The following is a 19,436-nucleotide window of genomic DNA, read 5'->3' on the forward strand; positions in this document are numbered from 1 at the left end:
AGATAAAATAAAGTCTCTCTTAGAGTATTGTGGTGGATGATCTTTGCTCCAAAAAATATGGTCAAAAGTAAAGGGTTCAAGAACTCAGACCAGACCAAATTCTATAAAATCATACACAGACTTTACTAAAACAAAACTCTACAAGACAAGAGAGAAAAACTCAAAATAATTACACAGATTAAAATAGCTCAGAAGGTAAGAAAACAACAAATAGTAACTTATCCAGCTAATTAACATAAAGGCTTACACTTAAATCTCAGTAAGCTGAGCAATGGAACAAGATGCTGTCAAAAGCCCAAATAGATGTTGACCTCAGCTTGGCTGGATGCTGAGAGCTCCCACCAACTCAGCTTTTATGGGGGACTTAGACCATAGACCTCTTCCACCCAATTACCTGTGACACCAGCCCTGAAGCCTTAATGGGAGACAGCTGCATGTAAGCTAATTGTTTCTGAGGTTCAGTCTAACCTATTCCCATAAACCAGTCTTAAAGGGGCGATATCACCACAACTATGTATTGCTACCTGTTTACCATGTTCATATTACTCAAACTATTGGAATTCCAGTGCTAGAAAGATTTGTGTACACTGTTGATGCAGAAAGATACTTCAGCTTCATTGTCTAAGGTGTGGTTGGGATCTCTGGCATTTTGGAAGTTAATAGGAACTCTAAAGTTTGCTGCAGCAGAAAACCTGAGAAAGACCAGCCTCTTTCTTCTGTAAAAAGATAATAGAAACAGGGCAACCACTGCAGGTTGTGGATTGGGGACTTAAGAGATAAGGAAGGCATCCTATCTTTAGGCTGCCACTTGTCTTTGCCTCAAAGCATCAGCAGTGGGACGGTGTCACATTGCTGCCCTCTGGACAGTGGCTGTGGGCAAGGCAGGATGGGGCAGGGCAGCTGTGGCAAGGTTGGCGCCGCATGGATGCAGTGGTGTGAGTGCCAAGTGAGCTCCTCACCCTTCACTGTTCTGGTAGGTAGCGGTGACACTGCTCTTGGGAGAGCAGCTGCAATGGCAGCTCCTGACCAAAGAGGACTATGAAAGCATCCATGTCAATGCAGTCTCCTAGCAAAAGCTTCCTATACATATAAAGGACAGGCTTGCTAATTTGAGCAATTTTGCTCTCACCACTGGCTGCTACCTTCTTGCTGCCCTTTTGGTTTTCTAATCCTACTTTGTCTTATTTCACCACCTTGCCTCAGCTGGATAGTAGCCTGCTCTGATCTTAATTAAAATAGCCAGTGCAGGTCTACTGAAATTTCACAACATCTGCAAAAGCTTCCAAGGCCGGCTATTCTGCCGGCAGCAGATAGGCCTTGTCTGTGTCTCAGCTCCTCCCCATTGAAAAGCATCTGGGTCTGACATACACTTCCACTGCAGGCCTTATGGTGACCTTCATAGAGGGAAAAATCAGTATAGAGGATGACAGGGCCTCCTGTGCCGTGGAAGTTGGGCAAAAGCTTGGTGCTCTGTTTTATTGTGGTTGAACTGTTTGGTTCAACCCATCTCCCTGTACTGTGAAGAACTGTGTCAGGGGTGGGGGGAGACAGGAAGAGCTGGTGCAGAAGCAAATGCAATTTCTTTTCATGACAATGTTTGGTCCTTAAGACATGGGTGAAGGCTTTAAGGGAATAATAGATGACACTTGCTATATAATTACAAATGTGGCATCAAGTTTCAGGAACTGGGCACTTCCCCAGTTCTGGTTTGTGGGTGGTATAGCCAATCATATTATGTTAGGGCTGAATAAGGATCTAGAGAGTCTAAGAAGAGAAAAATTGCACATGTCTAACTGTCCCCATGTCCCGTTTCCCTAACCCTGCATATTCCCTGCAGAGCTAGTGGTGGAGCTAGAACTTTTCATTCTTCTGAGGGATGCCTTTGGCCCCTCGGCCATCAGACGTAAAGCAATTAATGCTGTGAATCCCCTGTCAGCCTTTCCCTTTCTCTTGTGGCCATGTCTGCCAATGGTAGCAAACTGCACCTCTTCCCTTCTTGGAAGCTTGCGACTGGCCCCCCTCACGCAGGAAGGAGATGCCTGCTGCTTTCTGCTGCTTAGGGCGCATTGTCTTAGAATGTGTTTTCAGTGCGAGAGTTTAGCCCTGGGATGTTTGGAAAACAAGAGGACCTCTGAGCATTCCCATCAGAAAATAAATAAATAATCATTAGTCAGTTAGGACTTGCCTCAAAATCAGAGCTCTGGTCCCTAAAAAAAGTTTAAATTATGTGCAAAGGCCATCGAAGTTCTTCACCAAGAACAGATGTCTCTTATTCTGCCTAAGCTGATTATGGTTTTGCTAGTCATTGGGAGGGTTGAGGAGCAGTGAAAGGCACAGATGCCCTGCCCCTCAACTTCAAGGGAGCAGCTGCTGTTCCTAGAAGAGGCCTTGAGTGCATTAGAGAAAGGTGGGACACACATTCAATTATAATCATAATTCTCCTGGGTTGAATCCAAAAGCTCCCTTCCTTTAACATATAGTCTTTCTACAGATGGAAGGAATCCTTCCAATAGAAAAAACTCCTGTTGAAAGAAAGCAACCTTTGGATCCAACAACACTATCAATTTACAGCTTCTGAGATTTCAGTCAGCATTGCCTACAGACCAATGGAGTAGCATGGAGGGCCAGGGGGGCCACTGCCCCGGGTGCACAATTGGGGGTGCGAACCTGGTGCCCCCACCTTTGAGATCCTGTTGTTCCCTGCTGGCAGCGAGGCCTGGAGAGCACAGAGGGTGAAGATCACCTTCCGTGCCCCGCCCCCACCCGGCGAGCGAGCGAGTGCCTGCCTGCAGCATCCGCAGCGAGGGCTGGATAATAATAATAATCATTTTTTATTTATACCCCGCCCTCCCCAGCCAAGGCCGGGCTCAGAGCGGCTGAGTGTGCTTTGCACCCGCCAGGGCCACGTGCCCTCGCACCTGCCCTGGGTGCTGACAAGCAGTACTGCGCCCCTGCTACAGACTGTCAAGCATATCTACACAGCAACAGGAGCTAGAAACTTGCTTTCAAAGAAAAACACCTGCAATTCTTAGGCAGTTTTCTGTGCCTGATGCAAAATTCTGCCCCCTGCCCCCCATTGGGATCTGTCTGTCTCGGGAAACAATAGAGGAGTGTGCCTTTAAGTGTGAAGTCAAACTGTTGGAAGGTTACTGTGCCTGTAGAGACCAGTGTGGGAGTGACGTGTTTTGTTGCAGCTGTGACATTGCTTTTCTCTGTGCTCCTCCCAGCAGCCTTTCCTCCTCTGCTCACTGCTATGGATGAACAACCTGATCTCTCTGTCTCCAGGCTCTGTGGTGATCTGCAAGGGATTCCCACATGGCAGGGTTGATGCTGCCAGCCTTCATGCCACATTTGCAGACATCTTTGCAATGCGGAGCTGGTCTGCCAACAGGCCTGGTGCCTGAAGACAGCTCCACATAGAGCACATCCTTGGGAATCCTGCCACCTTCCATTCTGTGGATATGGCCAGGCCAGTGTAGACGTCACTGAGACAGGAGTGTGAACACGCTGGAAATATGGGCTTGGGGGAGCACATCTTTGTTAGAGCCTCTGTCCTGCCATGTGCTGCCTAAAACCTTCCCAACGCAGCACATGTGCAAGACTCCTGGTGGTTGTAAGTTGCCCACATCTCATTTCCATAAAGCAGCAGGCTCATGCAAGCCTGGTAGACCTTCATCTTGGCATTGGTTGTTAGTGTCCCATTCTCCCATACCCTTTTGGACTCCCCTGTGGTCCTATAGAAATGTAGAATGCACACAGCCCTCCTAAATGCTTGCAGGGTCACAGGACGGGAAAACCATGTCATACCTGTGCTCCAGGACTTCCCATTTCTAGGGTACCTGATTTCCTGGAACGTTTGAGTTCTATATTCTCATTCTCACTGCACACACCTAGTTTAATGGAATCTGTTTCCTAGTTATGAATGATTCATAGAATCATAGAGTTGGAATAGACCACAAGGGCCATCGAGTCCCTGCCAAGCAGGAAACACCACCAGAGCACTCCTGACATATTATCCTGATTAATAAACCCATAAGATATATTTTCAGCTTCAGGTCTGTGCTTGCCAATGGGAACAAACTAAGATCTCAGACTTTTGATTTGTCATCACAATGAATGTTCTTTGCCAAGTTTTCTTTGTGCAGTCAGGTGTGGGAATATAAACTTTGCTGCCATTGTGAGGTTTCTGGCACATATTAGTGATGTAGAATGGGTGCTTCCCTCTAGTGCATTGGAAACCTATGAGTAGTAGAGCAAATACAAATGTCTCAACTGACTGTCTTTTGTAGAGGAAGAAGGTAAACGGAGAGTTTCTGTGCACTGTAATTAAAAGCTTAAGGGAATTATGGGACAGCCACAGCAGTCAAGAGAATGAGCTGTGATGTGGGTGGTGGCTGGTTCAAATCTTACCTTGTCACACAGTCACTGCGAGGTCTTAAGCAAGGCACTTTCACTCAACTTGGTTTGTTAAACAAAAATCAATAAAATCCAGGGACAGACCACAAGGACTTAAGCAGTAGGTACAGGAGAGTTCAGTACCTGGACAAACCATGAGTCATAAAACATAGGCTAAACTATGGCTACAGCTCATGGTTGGTCTGGAGACAGTTAAACCACAAGTCCAGGATGACATGCTAAGCCAAGGTATTGCTTAGCTTGACAAAGCATGGCAGCAAAATGATGGGTGGATGGGCCAAGCGGCTGTGATCTATGCTAGAGAGTGTACCCTGGAGGATCTGGGCCAAGCCACTATTTGCTTTTTATTCTATTTATGGACAACCAGGTGCTAAGTGCAACTTGTTTGGCAATAGTCATGAGGCAAGGTGAGGTGGTGGCCTTAGATGGCAGGATTCACAGGGATAGCAGATCCCAATGTAGATCTTTATTCCCTTGTTCCTGATATAGATCTTCACTCATCCCTGGTGCCATTTTGTGGTTTGCCTCAGGCGACAAAATGTATTGGGCCTGAGGATAGTGATGGGTTTCAAGGAGGCTTTGGAGCTGGGAGAGTCGCTAACTCTAGTGGAAGCAAGCAAATGTTTTGGACACATCAAGGCCAACATATTCGGAGTTGGAAAGGCCACTTTCTGCTTGGAACCCTAATCTGCCCACTGTGCTTAAGAGCTGAGCTACATATTGGCAGCCACTTGCCGAGTAAGGCCTTGTTTTGTGTTTTGAATGCTAAGGGCTTCCTCCAGAAGCTGCCTTATAGCTCTAGGATTTTCTGGACAGACTCAGAGGAGCACTTTCTTAGCCTTCCCCATCACCCTCCAGTCTCTGGAAGAATAGCAGAAGGCACTGTCAGATTCAGTCTAATTTTAAAAAATACAGCTACGAAAGATGTTTTGCTGAGGAGGGATTTAATTGTGACTCCTTTCTGAAAGTGCTGGGAGAGGTCAACAATTCACATTTACTCATCTTAACTTCCTTGCAGGGAAGAACAGTTTGTGCAGGGGATCTTCAGAGTTCCCAATGAGCAGAACGCAGCTGCTCATCATGAGAGCAGCATAATGTGAGGTGTGTCTCCAGATTCCCACCATCAATTTAATCTTACTGAGGCTTCCTGAACCATGCTATTTATGACATTGGTTGATGAAAGAAAACTGCTTTGCAGGACAGCTCCTTTCACTCCTATAAAGCTTTGCTAAACCCAAGCCACTTACAGATCAAACCAGCCATTCCTACTTGATATGGGAATTGAGAGGAAGATCACTTTGTTAGCTGAGTTCCACCCAGCACAGTGTGTGTCATAGGGTGGAGGAGATTGTCTGCATATATGAATAAGTATGTGCCTGGAAAAAAGACTCAAGGACCAATGCTAGGCATCGCTTTCAGTGGGGTGGATTTTTCAGTGTATATTGCTATCCTCCTTGCAGTGTAACAAGTCCCATGTAAATAAATCTCCATTATAAACATGACTACAGCTGAATCTCACAGAATGAGAATTAGGAGATTTTAAGAGGGGAAGAGGAGATTATTAAATGATATCTTGAGATCAGCCAGAGGAACTGCAGATATATAATATTCTTCCTATGGATGCAAATGCCCGTCACATGAGGGTTAAAGTCTACATGTTCAGAATGTTTCAGACCAAAAGCATCTGGTTTTGTTTTGCTTGGTCTTGGCTAGCAGGATGGAAAGAACTCTTCAGCTCTTTCTTATGAAAGTGAGAATAAACTCCATTTTACATAAACGTAACTCTCAGCAAACTGGAAAACCGAATGGAAAAGGAATGCTGGCATTATGAGTAAATAATTTGCACAGATATTATCTATGTTAAAGTCTTAAGATTTAGGGTGTTCTCAATTGTAAATGGGGAATCAAAAATACAAGATTAGAACTGTCTGAGGTGTTCTGTCTTGCTGTTTAATCTCCTGAATAGAATACCTGGGAAGCTCAGAGAGGCACAGCTCTGGACCCAGACATTTTGCTGCCCTGGACAAAGAAGAAGAGAGCCTCTCCCCACTGACATACATAAGTCAACTGGTCTGGCAATAACTTACTTTAAAATTGGTGATGGGACAGTGTTCTCCACTGCACCTCAGAACAGAAGGCTAATATGAACACAGAGTAAGATGCAGGACACACCCAGCTCTGGCTCCAGCAGAGGACAGAGCCTACATGTAGTTCAGCCTTACCATCAGCCTGATGAAAATCAACATCCTGGGTCAGAATGCCACCAGCACTGCACACATCAGCATTAGTGACCACACACTTGAGGTGGTAGAAGATTTTGTCTACCTGGGCTCCATCATAACCAGCAACTTCTCCATCAACGATAAGCTGGACAAGCATATTGGCAAGGCAGCTACAGCAATGGGTTGCTTCTGCAAAAGGGCTGCCATACATCTAGGGTTTCCCAGACCTATCTGGGATTTGGATGTCAAAAACGGCATCCGGGGGGATTTTCCACAAGTCAGCAAAATGTCTGGGAAAACACGGACATATGGCAACCCATATTTTTCTGTCCAGATTTTCACTTTTTGAAATATGGCAATCCTAGATAAAAGAATGTGATACTAGCAACCAATACCAAGATGAAGGTCTACCAGGCTTGCATGCTCCTTTATGGCAGGAAGACGTGGGCAACTAACAACCACCAGGAATGATGCCTCAATGCCTTCTGCATGTGCTGGGTCAGAAAGATTTTGGGCATCACATGGGAGGACAGAGTCTCAAACAAAGATGTGCTCTCCCAAGCCCACATTTCCAGCGTGTTCATACTCCTGTCTCAGTGACATCTATGCTGACTTGGTCATGTCCACAGACCTGAAGATGGCAGGACCCCTGCATCAGCAGAACTTTACGCCTTCATCTGCCCCAGCTGCAACAAAACACGTCTCTCCTGTATCGGTCTCTACAGCCACAGCAAGCGCTGTAACTCTCCAGAAGTTTGTCTTCATCCCTGAAGGTACACTCTTCCATTGTCTCCCGAGACAGATGGAAGCCAACCATTCTTAATTATAACTGACTTCTATTTTATTTCATTCCTTCATTCATTTAGTACTGTCAGGGGTTCAGAAGCAGAGACGCAGAGAAGGGAGGAGACAGAGAGCGAGGGGGAGGAATACGAAGGAAAGATGAGTGGGGATGACGAACCGAGATCGCCGAGCTTATCCAGTGAGTCCGAGGATTCCCAGAAGGGAGCGCCAGCAGTCAGAGCAAGGGGGGAAAGCAGGGGGACACCCCAGGAAGAAGGGTCCAGAGAGGAATCAGAGAGCAGCAGTTGGAGATCGGGACCCACGTACCCAGACGGGAACAGCGGGGAGAAAGGGGACCAGATATCGGGTTCCGGAGGCTTTCAGAAGGAGGGAGGGCATGAGTCAGGAGTAGTCACGCCCACCTCGGGGAGCGACGAAACGATCAAGAGGAAGGTTGAGAGTTGGGCGCGCGCGCCAAGTTCAAATGTAGCGGAAGCTGGCGCAGTAAGCAGCCCAGAGAGTGAACCAGGTCCCAAAGCCCGCCGCAAGGAGGCGGAAGGGTCAGGGGGGTCCGCGTCAGAAGAGAGTAGGAAAAAGGAGACCCCGGGGGGCAGAAGGACCCAGAGACGGAGGGAAAGGCGCAGGAGGTGGAGCAAGGCTAGGGTATTAAGCTGGTGTGCTAGAGGCGGAGACTCAGACGGGTCTTCGCCGGTCTGACCTAGAAGAAGTAGGGCTGCATATTGCAGTTTGGAAATGGAAGCTGTAATCCAATAAAGACTCTTTTAACCTGAACGCTGGCTAACGTGGTCCTATGTGAGCTGGGACTGAGTGGCAGCCCTGACAAGTACATTTATATCCCGCCTTTCCTCAAACAAGCTCAAGGCAGCATACATGGTTCTGCTTCACTGTATCCTCACAACTACTAAGAGGACCTCCTCTGCTAGCCTAGAGGGTTTGTAGGGGAGGAGAGGCTTTATTTTTATGCAAGTTGTTTTGAGGAGGCTTTGCCCTAAATCATGACTGATACATTCTCATAACAAGGAAATATAGATGATATCAACACAGAATGCTTTCCAATCAGTTGAGAGGGGATCATGTGCCCTACCAGAAGAAAATGTTGCTGTCATGTGACTCTTCATTGAAGATAATTATTTGGTAAAGTATTCTCTCTCTTTGCACAGTCATTTCTACTAAAAGTGGCTCTAAAATTCTAACACATTGAAATAAAGACCTTTATCTCATGACTATCAGCATTACCAGCAGCATTTGACAAAAGTACAGTAAATACATCTTGCTGGAACCAGCCCCCATTTTCTAGGCTGCACTGCCACCTTGTGGGTACATTTCCATTTAGAAAAATTGGAACAAAAAAAAAAAGTTCAATTTTCACTGCTGCCAAAGGGTCCGAACCAGTGGTGGGGAGGAGAGAAACCCCAAACCACCTCCTCAATAAACATTTTTGAAAACAAGAAATGTAGTTTAGTGTGTCTTGAACTCCTATGATGATGGAAGAATGTGCTAACTGTAAGCTGTCTATAGAGAGCTGTGGTTTTGATCTAAGTAATGTTGGAGATTATAGTGACAGCACATTTCTGAACAGAAAAGAAAACTGTGTGTGTGTGTGTGTGTGTGTGTGTGTGTGTGTGTGTGTGTAATGACTGAGGACAGTCCTCTGTTTGAGTGCTAGTGAGTTCAAGTCTGGTTTAAAGGTAAAAAGAAAAGAGCAACATTTAGCAGCATCTGGTCCACAGGCACACAAGTCACCTGATGTGTTCCTCACTATGGTAATATGCATTATAGTCCTGCTTAAATTATAGTGAATAATTCTAAAACTGTGCTTATACGCAAAAATTACTGTACTCAACTTGGTGTCCTCTCTTTTTTTTTGGCAATGCCTAACTGGCCACCCTATGCATTCTGCATCAGACAAAATCAAGCAGATAAGAACATGTGGCCTATCTTTGCAGCTGAACCTCCTGGTGTGAGTGACGTGCCCTCTTGAGGACTTGAGTCCAGGGTTCCTGCTGGTGTTTCCTGTGCACAGGTAGCAGAAGCCAGCAGGCATCACTTTAGGTGGGACAAGCTGTGCATCGTAACCCGGGAAGTTGAGATCCCAGGGACAGTGGAGGCCACCCAGGACTGCTGATAGGATTTAGTGGCCCCACAACAGATGTGAACGAGAGACTTGGGCCTTACTGAAGACGTGTCAGTAGGTTCCAGGGACAGACAGAAGTGTATACAACGAGTATGCATACATGCTATAATACCATGCCTGACAATAGATGGTAGATAGATAGATAGATAGATCAGGTGGCCTAAAATGTAAGGTGCTTTAAAAAAAGGAACATAAATAAGCTGAAGGCTATTAACTCTTCAGTTTTTGAAAACATGCAAGGCCTTTCTCCAAGGTATCCAGATGAAAAAGAGGGCGGAGCTCCTGCACCTTTAAGTTGTGTGGAGGATGGAATTTGCATGACAAACTACACTTGCTGAAATCCTAGTTTCTACACTACTATTAAAGGTTCAGGAGCTCTGTCCTTTTTTTATTCTTTGCCTAAACAGGGAGGGAGAGCACAGATCATTCCTGCTCTAAATGCATGCTGTTTTTGCGTCTGGACTGCTTACTTTGGCTGAGATTTATTTGAAGTTTAACAAGACTTTAATGAAGTCTTTAATGAAGACTAGTGCTCAGCTTTTTGACCCAAGGGGTTTGTTACCCATCAGCAGGTACCATATTTTTCGCCCCATAGGACGCACCGGCCCATAGGACACATCAAGTTTTTTTGGGGGGAAATAAAGGAAATAATTTTTATTTCCCCCCCAGGCGCTTGTGGGGCCGGCAGCGGGAGAAGTGCTCTTCTCCCCGCCGCCCACCTTCAGATCAGGTCTGGGGACAGCGGGGCAGGCAGCGGGGAGAAGCGCTCTTCTCCCCGCCGCCCGCCTTCAGATCAGGTCTGGGGACAGCAGGAAGACGCGCTGCGCCTCCCCACTGTCCCCGGAGCTTGCGGGGCTGGCGGCGGGGTCTCCCCACCGTCAGCCTCCAAACCACTTCGGGAGACAGTGGGGTGGCGGCGTTCCGCCTCCCTCTGTCCCCCGACCTTGTGGGGCTGGCGCTGGGGCTCTCCTGAAGCCTGGAGAGCGAGAGGGGTCGGTGCGCACCAACCCCTCTCGCTCTTCAGGCTTCAGCGAAAGCCTGCATTCGCCCCATAGGACGCACACACATTTCCCCTTCATTTTTGGAGGTGAAAAAGTGCGTCCTATAGGGCGAAAAATACGGTAACTGACTTACAGTGCAATTTTTACTCAGAAGCAAGTCCTGCTGTAGTCAGTGGGTTTACTGCCAGGTAAGTATGCATAGGACTACAGCCTTAGACACACACCCTCCAAGTGTCCTGATTTTCCAGGGAATTATGAAAGCCATTCCGGCTTCTGATTTGATCCAGGAATGTCCCTATTTCCCCCACCAGTGCTGCCGCCGCCAAGCTCAGGGAGGAGGAGGAGGAGGAGGAGGAGGAGGAGGAGGAGGCGGCAGCGCTTGTCCTGAGCAGGGGTGGCTGAGACTGCAAGGGAGCATCTGCTGGCCTCCTCCCTTGGGCAGCTTGTAGCGGCTGCTGGAGAGAGGGAAAGCGGGAGAGGCTGCCACCGCCAGGGCCCCGCCCTGTGGGATGCACTGGCTCTGAGGGGCAGGCAGAGGGCAGAGCCACCCTGGGCAGGAAGAAAGGGGGAACAAATTGTCTGTGCCTAATCTTGGCCCTTTCTAAAATTTATTTATTGGTGTGTGCTTTTCTTTCTGTAAATCTGCCAAAGAATAGAATAAAATTGGGATTAGGGTGGTGGAGAGTGTGTGTGCTGTGTCCCATTGTTGTTGTGGTGGCACTTGCCCCTCTTCTGATAGGAAGTGGGGGACTCTGCAGGTGTGGGGGTCAAGGAGGGTCAGTTGGGGGAGAGTGAGGAATGTCCCTATTTTCATCTGAGGAGTGTTGGGGGGTATGTAGATGTGGCTCACAAAGAGAAATCCACTTCTGAAACATCAGATGATGAGATGTGTGTGAATAAGCAATCAGATACAACTTTGGCCTTATAATGGAACTTTAAAAAACGTTCAAAAACCTTTACCAACAACCCAGAATCCTTTTTGTTGGGGATAATCACAACAGAAGTTACAGAAAAAGGAGAAAAAGCACTAAAATGGATAACGTACCAACAAAAGAAGAGTGGCATCTCAAACTGAATATGTGGAGTTAGCAGGCATGACCACCAGAATAAGAAACCAAAATGATAAAAATTATTATTATTATTATTGAATTTATATACCACCCTATACCTGGGGGTCCCAGGGAGGTTCACAGAATAAAATCAAGATATAAAACCACAAAATACCTAATAAAAATAAAAACAACAACCCAATAGCCTCCCCTCCTAAAAATCAACAACAGATTTTAAAAGGGCATAGGATGTAAATTGGATCAACCAAAGGCCTGGTTAAAAAGGAACGTTTTTGCCTGGCAGCTAAAGGTGTACAATGAAGGTGCCAGGTGAGCTTCCCTGGGAAGAGCATTCCACAGAGGAGGGGCCACTGCAGAGAAGGCCCCGTTCTCGTGTTGGCACCCTCTGGACCTCTCAAGATATAAGGACTGGGTATTATTTATTATGTGAAAAATTATTATAAGCAGCCGATTAGCCTAGCAAGGTTGAAATATTTTCAGCAGAGTTAACAGGAGGAGCAGAGAAAGATTGGGGAAACTAAGAAAATGCGAAGGGAAGTGGAAGATAAAAGGAATCAGAGAAGGAAAGGAAGGGAAGTCTGTCAATGACTGTATGGGTTTTTTTAATGTAATAGAATATGTAATACAGTGGTACCTTGGTTTACTAACTTAAATCAGTTCTGATGTCCGTTCTTAAACCAAAGCGTTTCAAAACAAGGCCTGCTTTCCCATAGAAAGTAAGGGAAAACGGATTGATCCATTCCAAACGATGAAAAACAACCCTAATGCAGCAATTTAACATGAATTTTACTGTCTAACGAGACCATTGATCCAGAAAATGAAAGCAATAGACTAGGCTGCAATCTACTACCCAGTATAAAACCCCCTGCGCTGCCCACGCCCTCCTGCGCCCTGAGAGGGAATGGCGCAGCAGTCACTTCTGGGGCCAAGCTGGGCAGCGGCAGAGGGACGCGGAAGCGGAGCAGCACTTCGGTGTGGGACAGAGGAAACCCGCATTGCTGGAGCGGGAATAAGAGCTGGGCTGGAAGTGTGGAGAGGCGTCTGGTTTCTGGGGAAGACCGAGCGAGACTCTTCTTGTTGTGCTTCCCCGGCAGAGCGAGAGAGAGGCGTCTTGGCGCTCGTGTACCTGCGGCGACCGGGCAAAGGGCAGCGGGGCTAGATGCCCAGCACCTCGCCAATGAGTGGTTGGCGGCGCCATTCATACCGATGGGCGCCTCTCCCCCGCTCCCCTTCGCCTTCAGTTCTCTGCCACTCCCGCCCCGGTGCGCCCTCCCCGCGCAAGGAGAGCCGCGAGGCTTCCCCATCCTCTCCCAGCCTCGCGGGGGCCGGGAGGAAGGGGGCGGCCCTGGGGGCTGCCGGAATTTGCATGCTGAGCAAGGCGCGGAGAAGGGGCCGGGGGCTCTCCTGCCCTCCAAGCCCCAGGCGCCTTGCAGAGTCCCCAGAAGACACTTCCAGCCCAGCGCTTCTTCGCGCTCCAGCAATGCGGGTTTCCTCTGTCCCACACAGAAGGGCGGCATCGAGGACCCCCTGCTCCGCTTCTGGGCGGTGCTGAGCGACGGAAGGCCGTCCCGACAAAACAGAAGTGTACCCCTGAATGGATTATGTTCGCAATCCCCCCCCCAAAAAATACGAAAACCGGAACACTCATTTTGAAGTGTTCCTAATCCAAAAAGTTAGTTAGCTAGGCTGTGCATAGCCCGAGGTATCACTGTATGTAATTTTCCTTATCCTATTTTCTATTACCTTCGGGGTGGGGTTTTTTTGTGTTGAAATCAGAAGTGCATTTTTTAAAAAAACAAAACAAAACAAAACCAGATACAACTTTGGCCATCACCAATAAAACACTAAACAGAGTGCTTTTCACTTTTCTCCCATCACCACAAACACAATGTTTGCCAGCAGAATTGATACCCACATTCAGCTGCCAATCATCAAGAACAAAATAATCAAACCTAGAGAAGGCCCATGTGTGCAAGACCCAGCTGTCAATCAACTTAGCTGCCTGCAAACAAATTATTGCTTGAATAGTTCAGGCACCAACTGACCCCAAGATTTGCACCTGCTGCCACCAGCACCACCAAGCCACAGAAACGTTTCTTCTTTCATTGCTTCTGCTAGTATTAATGTTCAATCTGTTTGTGAACTTTCCATGGACATCTGATTGGCCACTATGAGAAGAGAATGTTGGCTTAAGTCATGGGTAGGCAGACTAAGGCCCGGGGCCCGGATCCGGCCCAATCGCCTTCTAAATCCGGCCCACGGATGGTCTGGGAATCTGCGTATTTTTACATGAGTAGAATGTGTGCTTTTATTTAAAATGCATCTCTGGGTTATTTGTGGGGCATAGGAATTCTTTCATTATTATTTTTTTCAAAATATAGTCCAGCCCCCCACAAGGTCTGAGGAATAGTGGACTGGCCCCCTGCAGAAAAAGTTTGCTGACCCGTGGCTTAAGTGGACCTTTGCCCTAACCTAGCAGGGCTTTTCTCCTGTGTACTAGCCTTCCAGCAGTTTAGGAATGGCCAAAGCAATATTTAGGAGGGATCAGGTTTTATATTGCAGAGTGACATAATTATTTATAGCGTCAGACACCAATAGTAATAAGTACAATTAAAAGGATAAATGTTTTGGCCACCTCATGAGAAGAGAAGACTCCCTGGAAAAGACCCTGATGCTGGGAAAGATGGAGGGCACAAGGAGAAGGGGACGACAGAGGACGAGATGGCTGGACAGTGTTCTCGAAGCTACCAGCATGAGTTTGACCAAACTGTGGGAAGCAGTGGAAGACAGGAGTGCCTGGCGTGCTCTGGTCCAGGGGGTCACGAAGAGTCAGACACAACTAAATGACTAAACAACAACAACAAAACAGAGAGTCTTAAGCAATCTTAAATAAGTGAGTTTGTGTATTTGTCTGTATTGTTTGTTTGTGTATTTGTCTATATTGGATTGTGGGCCAGAGCTTGAAAAAAAAACACCCTGCTATTGTGTATGTGGAATAGAAAATGTTATAGATTCAGGTAGGTAGCCGTGTTGGTCTAACGCAGTCGAAATAAATTAAAAAATTAAAAAATTGTCCAGTGGCACCTTAGAGACCAACTAGGTTTATGGGTCTGGTGACTTCTGTTTCAGTGTATATGAAGAAAGTGAGCATGCACACAAAAGCTTATACCCAGAACAAACTTAGTTGGTCTCTAAGGTGCTACTGGACAATTTTTTAATTTTCTAAGAAAATGTTATAGGCAGTGATTTTTCTGGGGGGTACGCAGGGGTACGCATACGCCTAAACATTTTGTGAATCTAAGTTGGGCCTCATTGAGGGGCAGTATTTCAATATGAGTAGGAAAATGGGAGTACCCCTAAACATTTTTTAAAAAAGAAAATAGCACTGTTTATAGGAATGTATCACTCTCTTTAATAGGTATCTCAAGTGCTGAGTGCTAATAGGACTGGAGTCAACACAACCATTGAGGAATAAGAGAGAGAGATCAGCATGCTTGGGAATATTCTAAGTTTTGCAGAAGTACAGTATAAATAAAATTTTAAAACAAAAACTAAGGGCTGAAAAAAGGCCTATGACAACTAAGCATGCTTTCCAGTCATGACCGTCAGCTGGGGAAAAGTTTCTGTAAGATGTACAATCACTTCCTCAGTTGAAAATATTTTACTGAAGCATCAAAATGCTTAATCTATTAATTCATATGCATAAAATAAAAGGTGTATTCTTGCTCTTAAGAAACTGCATGACATAATACCACTAGATGGAGCTGTAGACATTTGAGCAAGGCTGTTCTTTTGCACAGTGGCAATATTTCCCCCTTCAGAAAAGCTCCTGGGTGATATGTCAGGGCCTTCAAATGTGCTTGTGTCAGCCACCCAAACTCCGCTTACCAACCGCATCCAAAATAAACTACAGAAAACCCTTGTAGTCCCCAGTGTGCAGAGAAGGAGAGTGCCAAGTTTGAATAGGTAATAGGGGTTCTCATAAATTAGTAATCAGCCCTGGTACAAGGGTGTTTCAAAATAAATTAGGTTATAGATTTCCAGCTCTCAGACTGACACTGTAACTACAGTGCGGCTGGGAGAGTGCAGGTTTCTGTTGCAGCATCAATGCATTTTACATGTGGAGGATAGAGCAGTAATCCGATCAACGGCAATTGCCACAATACCAGACGGATCCCTAAAAATAGAAGCCCCATGGTAATCTGTCTGGATTACTGAATTCAATGAGTACTTGGTGACAAATCAGGAAAATACTCAGTGAACAGGATTTGGATACATACATAATGTTGTATTTGCATTCAAGGAGATGTGCAACTTCTCCTGTCTTCAGTGCCACGGAATGTGTGTGTGTGTGTGTACACTGTGTGTGTGTACACACTGTGTGTGTATTATATTATACAACTATTTGACATTTAGAAGACATCTGAAGGCAGCCCTGTTTAGGGAAGTTTTTAATGACTGATGTTTCAATGTATTTTTAATCTTTGTTGGAAGCAGCCCAGAGTGGCTGGGGAAACCCAGCCAGATGGGCGGGGTATAAAAAATAAGTTGTTGTTGTTGTTGTATATTGCAATACTCCTTTCTGGCTTTTCACTAAAGCAAAAATCAGAAAGGCTTTTAAGTTGTGGTCTTGTATCTCTTGTATCTTAATTGTTCACTAACCCAGTTGTTCACTAACCCATTTTCCTGGTATTATGATCTATCCTGTTCAGTTCAACCTCAGGAATTATCTGGGTTTAAGCTATTTTGGCACTCAAGTTCATGGCTGGGCCATGGACAATATGGGCTATTAAACGGCTTTTGGTGATGGGAATGAATTTGGAGGAAAATTTATTTTTTAAAATGTATAGACTGCTTCACAACGTAAAGCCATTGAAGTGGTGTACAAGATAAAACACAAAGAAACACAAGTTCCAAAAACAATAAAATCAGTTCAACAAACTTAAATAATAAGCCCAGGGAGTCCTGCTGTGGAAGTCCAGGCAGCTGCCTTCACTGGCCTTGCCCAGAATGTGGCCATTGGTGCTGCAGGGCAAGCAGAGAATTGAATGGCAGTAGTTACGACAAAAGATAAGCCATGGAGCCGCTGTTGCCACTAGTATTAAAGTGACTTTTAACTTGTTTCCAAATCCTATAACTCTTTATGAAGAGAGAAAATGTTTACCAATCTCACTATGGAAATCTCATGTATTTGACTGGTGAACTGCTTGTGCTTTTCAGCGTTGTTCTTTCCATGATGAAAATCACAGATGTCATCTACTCCCCACTCCAGCACATTCCTCCCACCCCTTTGAAAATCAAATTATAGTTCTGGCAGCAATAGGAAGTGGTCAAATCAGTAACGGGAGGAAAGTATGTGGATTACTTCAGTGAATGATGAGTTGGCTGTAAGGATCTTTCCCTCATGCTCTTGATTGAAAGATGGTTGATTGTAATGATTGTTTGAGAGATTTTGTATTGGGAGAACTGCCCAAATCTGTATTGTCTGAGGTCTCAAAGGTTTATCAGAAACACTGATTAGGAGCCACAGCTCAGGCCATCCATAATTGGGGGGATCCCCATGCCCCAACAGTGGAATGATTATTTTGTGTTCACACCCACCACCCCATCTTGATTCAATGTATTCTGTACTGTCGTATCAGTCCTTTTCTTTCTCTGAGTTTACTTCATAGAGAACACTGCGGCTTCCTGAATTGCTCTGGATGGGTGAGCCAATTGTGTCTCACGAGTCCTGTGTGGCTTCTGGGGAGCACAAACATGACTCCAGAGCCACAATTCTGTTTAATTCTGAAACAGAATTTAAAGACAGTCCTTAGCACAGATGGAGTCTAGGGCTGGGTGACTCTGTCTGTTTTGCTTCCTCTCATTTTCTAGTCTTAAGTCTGGTTCTCTACATTTTCACATCGGAGGTGCCAGCTTCTCTGGAGGATTGAGGGGGCCCAACACAACATCAGGATGTTGGGTGTGGGGCTCTCTGAACATTGAGGAGGCTCGGCCCCCTCAAAGAAAGATTGGGGGACCCACAGTGCCTTGGCCCCCATGAGCTGGCGCCCTTGGTTTGGATTTTTTTTAAGTGCTCATGGAAATTCATCGGCATTTAGCTGTGAATTTCTCTTAATAAACATATTTGTATGAAATATTGCCTCACAATCACGTTTTTGCAAAGCAGTGTTCCCCCCCCTTTTTTTTGCATGTTACTGTCACTGTATTTTATACACACTTTACCTGAGTATATGCATTTTTGCAGATGTCCCTTGTCTGGAGAACTACATTGTAAAGTTTGGAGAAGTATGAGTTTCAAAGGATGGTGGTATTTGAGGTCACATGCTGTTTGGGAAAATGCAAACTGGATTGATTCACATTTAAATATGAACTGAATTGAATATCTCTCCCATCCTTAATGGAGCTGAGGGCAGGGGAAGGAAACTGCAGATAGATTTTTGTAGAGTGACATGGGTTTCTGGATCCTGATTGTTTAAACAATAGCAACAACTGTGGAAATGAATAAATCTAACCAGAGGTTAACTCTTGCTTGTGAACTCAAGTTTAATTTTGGTAGAGAAAATGATTTATTAGGCTCAGAGGCACCCTGTGCTTTAAGTCTGTCTTTTAACAGAAGGCTTTCTGGTTGGTACTGTGGAGCTTGTGGTTCTAGCAAAAAGAAGGAAGGAAGGAAGGAAGGAAGGAAGGAAGGAAGGAAGGAAGGAAGGAAGGAAGCTACCCACTCTGGCCTAGAGTCATATCTGAGGCAATCCAAGACCTTTCTTTCCTTAATAATGTGGGAGAATATTCAGCAGTGACACAGGAAGCATCAGCATCAGGTGCCAGCGGAGGCTCATTGGAGTTTTTATTATTAGTAACAACATATAAAACATTAAAATATACTAAAAATGAGTAAATCCCAGGACTAAAGCTCAGTAGCAAATAGTAAAGAAGTAAAAAAAATGGTGGGATCAGTAAAACTATACAACACATTCAAAATTAAAGGGATTCAAAAGTTCACATTATTAAAAATCTGGGGAAATGGACATGTCTTCTGTAGTTGTCATCTGTCACACCCTGCCTGGTGGAGGCCCCCATCAAGGAGGGCCTCTGGAGGTCATCTCAGGGTCCCCAAAAATCATTCAGATCATCTGGTCCCAAACATTTCAATTGGACCTGGAAATGGCCTGGACACTGGTGCAGAGGATAAATCACTGGCAGAATATGATCAAATTTTGGAGACGCCTTTAACAGTTTTACCACACTATTCTGGGCCACTCAAAGTTTCTGAGCCGTTTTATAGGACAGTCACGTGTTTGATGAATTGCAGTAGTCAAAGCAGGAGGTTAGCAGAGCCTGGCTGCCTCAGCACTAAGGAGAGACCATCCAGTCAAAGGTTTCTGCAGGGGAAAATGGGAGAGTATCAGGGTGGTGGTGACAGAAGTATTGTCCCTGCCCCCCAATTTGTGTTCTGTGCTAGGGTCTCATGTTCAAACATATGATATAAGAAGAAATTGTCCTTCTCTTAGCAACTGTCCTTGATCAGGCTGTATGAGGAAAAGGGCTTCCAGGTGAGTTCTTTTAATTTTTAATCTGCTGCTGAGAGCATATCGTTGGCTGTCATCCTTTGTTTTCAGATCTACTAGCATAAAAAACTTAGATAAAATGGCTTATATGTAACTGGGGGGTGATAATCTGCAGCAGGGGCCGCCAGACACTGAGCTTTCCTTTTTCCTTTCCTTTCTTTTCTTTTCTTTTTTTTAAGCAAGTCTGTAGACCTCCAAAAAGAAAGTTATGGGACAAAATG

Source organism: Podarcis bocagei (assembly GCF_964188305.1).
Source record: "Podarcis bocagei genome assembly, chromosome: 11".
Classification (NCBI taxonomy): Eukaryota; Metazoa; Chordata; class Lepidosauria; order Squamata; family Lacertidae; genus Podarcis; species Podarcis bocagei.